The 11,960-nt window shown below is 36.6% G+C and overlaps 1 long non-coding RNA gene across 1 annotated transcript; it reads left to right on the top strand.

The window, feature by feature from the left end:
• The first annotated feature begins 7,799 nt into the window (after positions 1-7,799).
• On the top strand, positions 7,800-11,634 carry LOC119611312. The gene is made up of 3 exons (XR_005232060.1): positions 7,800-8,129; positions 8,194-8,408; positions 11,572-11,634. It is a non-coding gene; the product is annotated as an uncharacterized LOC119611312 (long non-coding RNA).
• The last annotated feature ends 326 nt before the right edge of the window (positions 11,635-11,960 follow it).

Below are 11,960 nucleotides of genomic sequence, written 5' to 3'. Positions count from 1 at the left end.
TTTATTTTGAATATTTTAATTATAAATTAAATTCTTAATATAAGAATAAACCTTTACTTTGTTTGTATACCTTTCAGCATCGTTTGTAATTTCCTCAATATAATTTTCCGACCCTATAAAGTATATATATTCTGGATCCTTATAGATGGCAGAGTCGATTAAGTCATGCCCGTTTGTCTATTTAAAATCAGTAAAATCCGTCCATAAATAAAGGATATATAAGGAAAATTTCACCAAATAAAAAGAAGAGCATGCTTTGATAAAACCCAACAACGTACGCTTATTGAAAAAGCGTATGTGTGGTTGTATGTTAGTTTTTTTTTTTTTTTGCTTTACTTATTTTTTTTTTTTCGTTAGTTTTGTTTCATTTGGTGTTAGTTTGTGTTTTATGTTTTGTTATTGCTAAAGTAACGATAGAGTTGGAAAATATTAAATAAAATTAAATTTTATAAAATTCAACTTATGCCCGAATTCAGAAAGAAGAAAAGAAACAAATTTTTCAAATTTTGTATGAAAACTACTCCAAACCAAGCCATAGTCAAAATGTAACAATATTTTAAAATATACTTATGAAAAATAATTTTCTACAACATTTCATAAGCATAAGGTTTATTTTAATGGAAATTATGAACACTTTTAAAATAATGCTTAAAAACGCTTCGTATAACAACAGTATTTGTAATAATACTTGCTGTACACTTAGTTATGACAATAAGATTTACAAATGTGATTGTAAAAGACTAATGCTCGCAATAGTTTCGTAAGTATTTTCGTATAAGATATCCCGTTATTTTCTTATTATTCTTCTTCTTCATTTCAGTCTTCTTGTTTAGTTTAAGAGTGTTATTTTATAAAATTAAATAAATATAATAAACAATTTATGTTTAAAAAAGGTAATTTAATTAATATTTGTATTAAAAATGCCAAATATTTTATTGATGCCGAGTTCATAAAAAGTACAAACTAGTTATTTCAATTTGTCAATAATAGACTTATAAAATTGTTATGAAAATAAGCTTACTTCAATCATGTTTCAAAAACTATTTTCCAGTAAGCTTATTTCATAATTGCGCTTCTAAGCTTGTTGTAAACTTCAACTAGCAATATTACCACAAGGGTTCAATTTTCTTGATAAAATAATTGTTAGCAAGCCTTTTACAATACTTATCATAACAGTTTTGCAAACCTAACGCTTATGGCAGTAAGTTTGTTACAAACGAATTTTAAAGCCTTTTGGTTTGTTGGGCTCAGTTTTTGTTAGTGTTTTTCATACAATATTTTAAATAATGTTTTACATTCTTCTTTTTGGATACGGGCCTTATTTTAAAAACACTCTGGTGATGGGTATACATATAAGATTCGCAAAGGGGAATGTTAAACTTGTTAACATTTGTTTTTTTTTTCGATGCTTGATTAACAATATGTTACTTATGTTAATTACTTTTACACATTCTTTTTTATTTTAACCTGTTTTGTCTCTTCAATTAACATTTGTCAAGGAGTATAATTTAATTGTCATATGGTTATTTCATATGGATTGTTATATTTTAATAATTTGGTTTAATATATATGTATCTACAACAAAATTGTATATTTATATTTTTATCAAATTGTCTTAAATATTTATCCCCTTATTCACAAACAACATTTTTATTTTATAAAAGGTTTATAAAACAAAATTTTCATACAAAATCAAATTTATAAACCGTTTATAAAATAAACATTTTGTTTGTGAATAAGGGGGTTATTGTTTAGTAAAAATTTTTATTGTAGTATTATTTTATATTTAATTTAATTTATTGCTATACTATTATTTTAATTATAATTTTTAATATTAAAAATTCTATTCATTTTTATGTAAAATATACATAAGTAGAAATTTATAACAGATTATGGCCTATATAAGCTAGGTTATTGGAATAAAGAAATTGAAATTAAAGAAAAAAATACTCTTTAATTAAAAAAAAGTTCAAATAGTGAAAGAAATTACTTTAAGAGCGGGTTTTTAATTTGGGAATAAAAGCCAATTAATAATCGGATTATCATATTAGTTAATATTAAAATAAATGTAATATACAGTATTCCCTCGATTTACGTTGTTTCGATTAACGTCGTCAAAAATTTTGTTCTTCTCAACTTCGATTTGCGTCGTCATTCGATTTACGTCGCCTCTGCTGTTAATAAATGAAATCCGGGGAATTGTCTTTTTAAAAAATTTAAAAATTTGTGTGTAACAATTTGAATAAAGTAAAGATAGAGTTTTAACAATAAAATATTTGTTTAATTTAACTATGAGTTCAAAAAATAAAACAAGTGATGTTATGAAAAGAAAACGAAATGTAATTTCGTTAAAAACTAAGTTGGACATTTTAAGGCGTCATGATAGTGGCGAAAAGGCGTTTGTTATAGCTAATATAATGGGTCTTCCACCTACAACAATTAGATCAATTATAAAAAGTGGAGCAGAAATCCGTGCAAGCGCAACAGCGGCTGCGTCTTCTTCCCTTTAAAACACCTCCAAAATAAGACCATTGATTGTAGAACAAATGGAAAATGCTCTGTTAATGTGAATAAAGGATTTGGGCAAAAAAACATTCCTTTAACAACTTTAGCTATTCAAAGAAAAGCAATAAGTTTGTTCAATGAATTAAAATCAAATGTTGTACAAAATGATGTATAGCTGATTGCAGTTTATTGCCAGTGGAGGATGGTTGGACAAATTTAAAAAAAGAGCTCAACTGCACAATACTGTCGGGAAATCTGCGAGTGCAGACAATGATGCAGCTTTTAGCTTTCCTAAAAAGTTACGGGAGATAATTGATGATGGGGGATATACCCCTCAGCAAGTCTTCAATATAGATGAAACAGGTCTCTTCTGGAAACGAATGCCATCAAGAACATTCATATCTAATGAAGAAAAAATAGCTAGCGGTCCAAAGGTTTCGAAGGAAAGGCTAACACTTTTACTTGGTGGTAATGCTGCAGGGGATTTTAAACTAAAGCCGTTATTGGTACATAAGTCTGAAACTCCAAGGGCTATGAAAAACATTTCAAAAGTCAAACAAAAAGGCTTGGATGACTTCTAAATTATTTAATGATTGGTTCAAAATACATTTTTGCCCAGAAATAAAAAAATACTGCAAAACAAATAATTTATCGCATAAAGCACTGTTACTAATGGACAATGCTCCAGGTCATACTATAAATTTAGATAACATGGACGATAATATTAAAGTCGTATTTTTACCTCCAAACACAACTTCGCTCATTCAACCTATGGACCAAGCCGCATTCAAAAAATATTATTTAAGACGCAGTTTTAATAATCTTATAAAAGAAATAGACAAGCAATCTAATGAAAATAACGATGTTATACGGCAGTTTTGGAAAACTATGATATTATGCAAGCAGTAGAAAATATAAAACATAGTTGGGGTGAGGTATCTGCATCGACTATGCGAAATTCGTGGAAAAAAATATGGCCTGAATGTAACTGATATTGAAACTGCCGAAAATGTTAGTAATATAAACGATGAAATTATAAATTTGGCCCATACATTAGGATTTTCTGAAATAGATGAATCAGATGTGGCTGAAGTTTTAAATTTTGAAGAAGAACCACTAACCAACTCTGAACTATTTGCACTCATAAATCCCTCAAATCAGCAACAAAATCAAGGGGAAAAGAAAGCGAAAAACATCATCAGATTCCATTATCAAAACTCTCAGAGGCCTTTAGTTGTATTGAAAAAGCTATGCAGATTTTTGAAAAATTTGGCGATGATGAAGAAAGAGTTGAGTCAACAAAAAAGTCAATAACTATGGGCCTTAAGTCTTACAAGGAACTGTACGAACAGAAAAAGTTGACCATGCCTCAGAAGCGAATTGATTCATTTTTTAAACCTATTTCATCAGACACGACATCCATAAGTCAGAGTCAGACATCACAGCAAACTACTTTTGATGATGACATTGAAATGATAATTTCTGAAATCTGTTCATCAAACTCGGATTCCAATGATTAACTTTTATATTCACAAATTATTTTTTAAAGTTTTTTCTTTTAATTAATATATACCATGTACAAAAAATATGTGATTGAATTATCTTTTTAGTTTTTAAGTAAAAATTTCTATATGTACCTTTTTTAAATAGTATTTATATATTTGTGTTAATGCATTATTTTTTTTATTATTCATTAAACTTTTTGTGAACAAAGTATGAAATAAATTTGTATAAGAAATTAAAAATACATACATATATGTAATGTATGTAGTTATACACAATAAAAATTTAATTATTTTGTTTTATTTTATAAAATATACCAACATAAATAAATGCATCTGATAGTATGAGTTATTTGAAATTCGATTTACGTCGTTTCGATTTACGCCGCCTTTTCCCGAACCAATTACGACGTAAATCAAGGGATTACTGTAATGTTAATGCCCTTTGATGATTTTCAGTAGAAATTTAAACTTCACAGTGTTGCCATACAAATAACAGAAAATGTCACTGTTTGCTATCAAACCAATGCACGGTGGTCAATTCCGGCCAAAAATGATTTCTTTCAATTATTTAATTCTGATAAATTTTTGATGGTAGATTATAGCTAACACTTCAAATCATACAATTTAATTCATATTTTGATTATTGCTTAACCTTGTGACTGTTTATACATATGCAAAGTTGATAATATTTTGCCTGTCGTTTTTTGGTTTTTAAATTAGATTTTAGACTCCTTTACATAAATGAAGGCTATGATTTTTCCTTAAAGTTTTTCTTTGTAAATTATCACGTGTAGAAAGTAGTCTTAGTAAATAATCATTCCATGTGGTTATTGCGATTTTGTGCGGCTTAATTTTTTGGATAAATTAAGTGATTGTGGCCTACTGTAAAAACTAAAAAAAGCTATAAAAATCCAAATTTTGAAAGACCGTAGAAAGGGAAAAGGGGCAATAAGAGGTTGGTTGAACATTGTATCTACTACTGTTATATATCAGGAATAAGTATTATAAATTTCATCTGCAACTTCCTGCAACTCTAGTATCTAGAGCATTTTTAATGACTTCGTCTATTACAAATGCTGAACTTTTCCATGTATTTCAACTTCATAAATATAGAGAACGGGACGACATATTATCAATAGTACAAAACCACATGGAGGAGGGAAGGGTCAATTATGAACTGAACTAAATAAAATGTTACAGTAGGATTTTACCGCCTATAAAACTTGTTTGTGTATTTATCACTCAGTTAAATCCTTTTTCTTAAGGATCCTTATATAAGGGATAGGGTCAATTATGGACCAATTGTCATAAACTTTGATACACATATTTATGTTCATATGAAACATGTTTGTGTCAAATTCCATTGCTAGACAGATATTTTAAAGCCAGTAATGAGTGTTAAAGCAATTTTTTGAAAGGAACCTAATATGGGAGGTAGGGTCAATTATGGACCAATTCTCATAAAATTTTATAGTGAAATTTAGGTTCCTATAAAACTTGTTTGTGTCGAATTTCATTGCCATACAGACATTTTTAAGCCAGTAATGAGCGTTAAAGTAATTATCTGAAGGGGACCTTATATGGTAGGTATGGTCAATTATGGACGGAATGCAAGAAAATTTGGTCGAGAGGTTTAGGTTCCTATAAAAATATTTTGTGTCAAATTTCGTTGCTTTACTAGTATTTTTAACCCAATTATTAGCATTTAAGAACCTTATACCGTAACATTTATGGGTGCAAAAAACTGACTTGTGCTAAATTTCATAAAAAATAACTTTATATTTACCGTATTTATGAGTATTTAAGGAGTTTTCTGTGGGATCACTTGTATGGCGAAATCTTCAACCAATATTGCCCTTAGTCAGTACCAAACAAACATTACCTATAAGAAACATTTGTGGAAAGTTCAAATATTTATTTAAAGAAATAAAGAAGTTATAGATTTTTGGCCGGAATTTACCATGGCGGATTACCATTATCTACAACAACACTTTTTCGTCGAAATCGATTTTTTGAGTTTGGTCACTTAACATGAATTTACCCCAAAGTATCTTGAGGTTCAGGTAAAATAATACTGTTTAGTGAAATAATTACTGGTATAAATTACTAACACATAAACAAATTTTGATCAAAATTTTTATAAGTGGCCGCTTTAGTTTTCCCACATTGCTTAAGTTATTGACGTTGTCTATGACATAGAGCGACGTGCATTTTATCTTAACATAAAAACCTGCAAACCTTTTACGATATCTTTTGGTAATCTTTTGGTTTTAAATAAAGAGACTGACGTGTTACAAAATTTTAAAACTTTATTTTCGTAGAAAATCTTGTATTAAATCGATTGATGACAAATACATCATGCGTTTAAAAAATAGAATTATAATCACTTAGATATCATTAAACAACACTTTCGCAGAAGCTTAGAAGCATATACTCAGTGCTACTTTTGAAATGGTGATAAATGGTATTCTTTTTGAAGTACATATCGTCACCTGAAACGCAAACGGCCCTATCTAACATTTTAAAAATTTTACAGGTGAAGCAAAAAACTATTTAAATTAAAAAGTTTGTTTCTATCGGCGCCAAACCCAAAACAAAAGCGTCTGCGGATTTAGGGAAGCCTGGATCCTGCAGTCGCAAAACAATAACAGCATCTGGCTCCAAAGCTGGATGCAGCAAAATAAGCAGCGAGGCACCTCTGGACGTCACCCCAAGTACCTCAAAAGCAGCTCAGGTCCGTATTGGCAAAATGCCGATAAAACCCCCTGTTTCGGGGACTACTAAGGCCACCAAAACCAAGGTAGCAACCCCAGTGCCGGTTATGCACGAGGGAACTGCGAACAAGATTTCGGGTTCTCAAACGGCATCTCCCAATGCCAGCACGGCGAATAGTAAGACCCCCAGGCACGTAACACCAGCAAGAAGGGCCTTCCTACAACGGCGCTCCGCCGCCAAAATTCTAACGCGCTTAGCTGGCAAGCCAGTTGAGTCGCTAAGTAAAGAGGACAAGTCCTCTCTAGAATGGGCTAAGGGAAAATTGGCCGTTCTGGAGAAGAGTCCCCCCCTCACGTCTAAGGACGCGCCTAAACGGCAACGTTCTGAGGAGGAGACTAATCTTCAGGGCCAGCAGCCCGGGAAAAAACGTCCGAAACCGTTGCCCCCCAAGCCGCATGACAGGACCTCCGGTGAAGTGGTTGAGAACCAATTCACGCGTGCTGTCATCGACAGGGGTGACATAGATGGCGCTATGTCTCCATCCAGATGGGACATAGTGCGAAAAAAGCTGATGGGGGTGTTCTGGGAAGTTCTTAAACAGAACCCTGGTCCCCCCCCACAGTGTGAGGACGGCGGTTGGTTTCACAACAGAGTGAAGCTAATGGCCTGTTCCAACGAGCGCTCAGCTTTGCTCCTGAAGCAGGCTGTGTCGCTGATAAAGGATCCGTGGGAAGGTGCTAAGCTGGAAGTGGTCTCTGTGGACGAGATCCCACGAAGGCCTAGATCCACCGCCATAATTCCTGCGGAACCACATAAAAAGGCAGCGATACTGGAGCTTCTACAGGTTGGCAATCCGGATCTTCCAACTCAAGATTGGAAGGTCGTCAGGGTTTCTCAACCTGTAGGAAGCTCCAGAAGGATTGTTGTGATCCTGAACCAGGAGTCTTTGGCGCCGCTTCGCGAGAAACAAGGGAAGGTCTACTACGGCTTCGAGTCGATCTTCCTTCGTGTCTACCGAGGCGATGACAAGGGACTATTGGAACAGGATGATCCCGATCCTGACAAATCCGCTGCGGATATGTCTTGCGACGAGACTGACCTTTCGCTGAGTCAATCAACTTCTAAGTTGGTTAAGGAGGGGGAAGAGTCAGTTGACGAGGACGATCTCCTTGCCTCTGACAAGGAGGACGCCAACGTCACAGTGTTGCGTAAAGACAAAAAAGGAGATGGTGAGAGTAACCCAAATTAATCTCCACCACTCCAAAGCAGCCTCGGCTGCACTGCTCCTCCGAATGGGTGTAAGTGGGGAGGAGCTCGCCCTAGTCCAGGAACCCTGGATTCACCAAGAAAGGGTGAGTGGACTAGGCATGAAAAGCTTTAAGCTATTGTACGCAAAAGGATCTGGTAAGATTCGATCCTGTATAGTAGCCAAAAGCAGTCTCAACATCTTCATTCTTTCTGATTTCAGTGATGAAGACACCGTAGCAGCCATATGGGAGACCAGTGTAGGTGCTATATTGGTTATCTCGGCGTACATGGCTCACGACCACAGCGACCAGCCACCGAACAACCTGGTCTGCAGATCCATAGAGATGGCAAACTCGAAAAGCATGCCGATCATCATGGGGGCTGATGCCAATGCCCATCACACTGTCTGGGGAAGCTCGGACATAAACGCTAGAGGTGAGTCAATCTTTAACTTCATTCTAAGCAATAATCTTGATATTTTAAATACAGGATCCGAACCGACCTTTATTGTTTCAAACAGAAGGGAAGTTCTTGACATTACGCTGGTTAGTTCTATGCATCATGATAGGATAAGGGGATGGAGAGTCTCAAGTGACTGCTCTTTCTCTGACCATCAGTACATCGATTTTGAAATCGTAGTTGACAAAGTGGCCCCAAAGCCCTTTATAAACAGGAGACGAACAGATTGGGAAATGCAAATGAGGCTAATCTCACGTTCACTCCAGGATGTACCGATCATCGAAAACCGATCGGACATAGAAAACGCGGTTGAAACCACAAATCAAGCTTTCAAACACGCGACTTCACTGTCTTGTAAACAGAATATGCACAAAGGCAGATGCAGGCCCCCATGGTGGTCTGCGGACATTGCGAAATCTCGAAAAGAGACGCGCAGACTGTTTAACGTGGCAAAGAAAACAGGAAACTGGATTTCTTACAAGACCTCGGTTAATCGTTTCAAGAACCTGGTAAGAAATGCAAAGCGCAAATCTTGGAAAACCTTCTGTAGCGGCGTGGAAGGTTCTTCTGAGACCAGTCGTCTGCGCAAAATCATATCATCTACTCCTCCTGTCCCAAGTTTCATTCAGAAACCTTGTGGCAGTTGGACGACCAGCAGCCTAGAAACCTTAGAAGTTTTAATGGCCACTCACTTTCCAGGCTGTCAATCTCCGGAAAACGGGACTGACATGCAGTTTACAGATCTCCCAGCTGATACAGGAATATCCATAAATGAAGATAAGATCAACTGGGCGATAAACAGCTTCGACCCCTACAAATCACCGGGTCCTGACGGTATAATACCTGCGGATTTGCAATACAATGCTGTCCATCTTATGCCTTGGCTAACGCGGATATATGATGCTTGTTTAAAATGGTCTTATATACCCGAACCCTGGACCAAGTGCACAGTGGTCTTCATTCCGAAAGGAGGAAAGACCTCTCACACGAAGCCAAAGGATTTTAGACCAATTAGTCTATCCTCCTTTCTTCTCAAAACTTTGGAAAGGATAATTGATCTGCATCTCAGAATACATATCAAACCTGACCATCTATCAGCATCTCAACATGCCTACATGAAGGGAAAATCTGTAGAGACTGCATTACATTCTCTAGTTTGTCACATTGAAAAGACAATAGCACAAGGGGAATATACACTGGTTGCCTTCTTGGACATCGAGGGGGCTTTCAACAATGTTCACCCTGGGTCGATAACAACGGCCCTAACTGGCCTGGGTATAAACCAACCAATAACAGCTTTCATCAAGAGATTACTGACTCAACGAATCATTATCTCCGAAATGGGAGCAGCAAATGTCACAAAAGTGGCAAATCGCGGTACCCCACAAGGTGGAGTTCTATATCCACTTCTGTGGAACCTAGCGTTAAACCCACTTCTTATGGATCTTAGATCTATGGGATTTAAGGTAATAGCATATGCAGACGATGTGTCTGTAGTAGTATCTGGCCAATATCTGGATACTTTATCGCAAAGGATGGAGATTGCACTCAAGACACTCAGTACGTGGAGCAACGTCAGTGGCCTTGGTGTAAAACGGAACTTGTTCTCTTCACTAAGAAGTACAAGATACCCACCTTCACTCTACCACGACTGAATGGGATAGGATTGAAGTTATCGGATAGTGCTAAATATTTGGGAGTAATCCTAGATTCAAAACTATCATGGCACTTGAACACTCAATCTAGAGTATCAAAAGCGGCTGCGGCCTTATACTCGTGTAAGAGAGCAATTGGCAAATCATGGGGCATAAACCCCAAGAATACCAAATGGCTCTTCGACATGGTAGTCAAGCCCATACTATTGTACGGTGCACTTGTATGGTGGAAGTCTGTACAAAAGGACTCACACCGCAAACGTTTTGAGGGAATCCTTCGTACATCAGCTCTGTTGATAACGGGGGCTCTCCGCACCACCCCATCAAAGGCTCTCTTTGTCATGATGGGATGGCTACCTATTGATCTAATGGCCCAAGAGGTTGCCCTCAACGCGGCTATTAGACTCAATACAATTGGTATGTGGCATATGATTCAGTCAGGTCACTCCACCATTCTCAATTGTCTAGGAGAGATTCCTGACAATATCGACTATTGCATCGCCAAACCGTCTTTTGACAGAAGCTTTTCGGTGAATATCCGACACGACCCAAATGTGATGGAAACAATCCTCCATGACGGATCGTATAAGGTTTTCACTGATGGCTCAAAATCAAACCATGGTGTAGGCGGTGGCTTTTACATAGCACATTCGGGAACGGAAGTATCATTCAAGCTTCCTGACCAATGTAGCGTCCTTCAGGCTGAACTATCAGCCATTAAACGGGCTGCAAACTGGCTCAGGTTTTATCGAATATACGGTGTTAATATTCGAATTTATACCGACAGCCAGACAGCCCTTAAGGTTCTAAGTGGTGTCTACACGACGTCAAACTTAGTCCTAGAATGCCGGGCATCCCTTAACGAGATGGCGAAACATTCCACAATAGGACTGTATTGGATTCCAGGACATCAGCAAATTCCTGGTAATACCATCGCGGACTCTCTTGCCAAGTTAGGCTCCTCGCTTGCAGGAGAGCATACCGACCCTTTTGTCGGTATACCGCTTTCAACCTGCAAACGCTCGATACGTGAAAAACTATATGAGCTTGCGCAATGCAGATGGTCGACTGAAGCCACCTGTAGACAGGCAAGGATCATGTGGCCATCTTACGACCCACAAAGATCCCAAGCCCTTTTCTACATTCCGAGAGTTAATCTACGGAACTTAACGGCAGTGGTAACTGGCCACTGGCCTTTCGGACTCCATGCAAGAAGACTGAACTTACCCAGTAACGACTTCTGCAGGAGCTGCCAGGATGAAGAGGAAGAAGAGAGTATAACTCACTTCCTCTGTCATTGTCCTGCCCTAGCTGATCACAGAATGGGTCTGCTAGGTAGCTATTTTCTGCATGACTTAGCGGATCTATCGGAGGTTGATATCCGAAAGATAGATTCCTATATTCGTGCGACAAACTGGTTCGGTGGAAACCAGAGTGATTAGGTTGAAGTGTACTAATACGCCGACCGTTCTCTCTCGTTTCAGGTATCACAAAGGGATCAAAATTCTGGACCCAAGTGTGTCCCCAGTGATGACATCGCGAGGACGACCTGCCTACCTAACCTAACCTTCTATCGATTTATTTTTATTAAATAAACCTATTATATGTTATGATAGTTGACATTGGCGTATATAAAAATGGATAATTTGGCCTTTTGTTTTTTGTAAAAAAACTCGCTAATTTTAGTCGAAAGAGTCTAATTTCTTTTGTGGACATTTGTTTTGATGCAATAAAATCGATTTGGAATTTTTGGTTAGTTAGGGCAGTTTGCGTTTTTAGGTGACGGTATGTAGCTACATATGTAGTTTTAATTTTTGCTGGGATAGCTGACCATATAAATTCCACTTCCGAATATCACTTAATCGCAAATATT

This window comes from Lucilia sericata, unplaced genomic scaffold (assembly GCF_015586225.1).
Source record: "Lucilia sericata isolate MDLA Ls3-8-SP2 unplaced genomic scaffold, ASM1558622v1 Contig001419F_arrow, whole genome shotgun sequence".
Classification (NCBI taxonomy): domain Eukaryota; kingdom Metazoa; phylum Arthropoda; class Insecta; order Diptera; family Calliphoridae; genus Lucilia; species Lucilia sericata.
The sequence above is the reverse complement of the archived record's forward strand: the minus strand, read 5'-3'. Positions and strand labels throughout refer to the sequence as shown.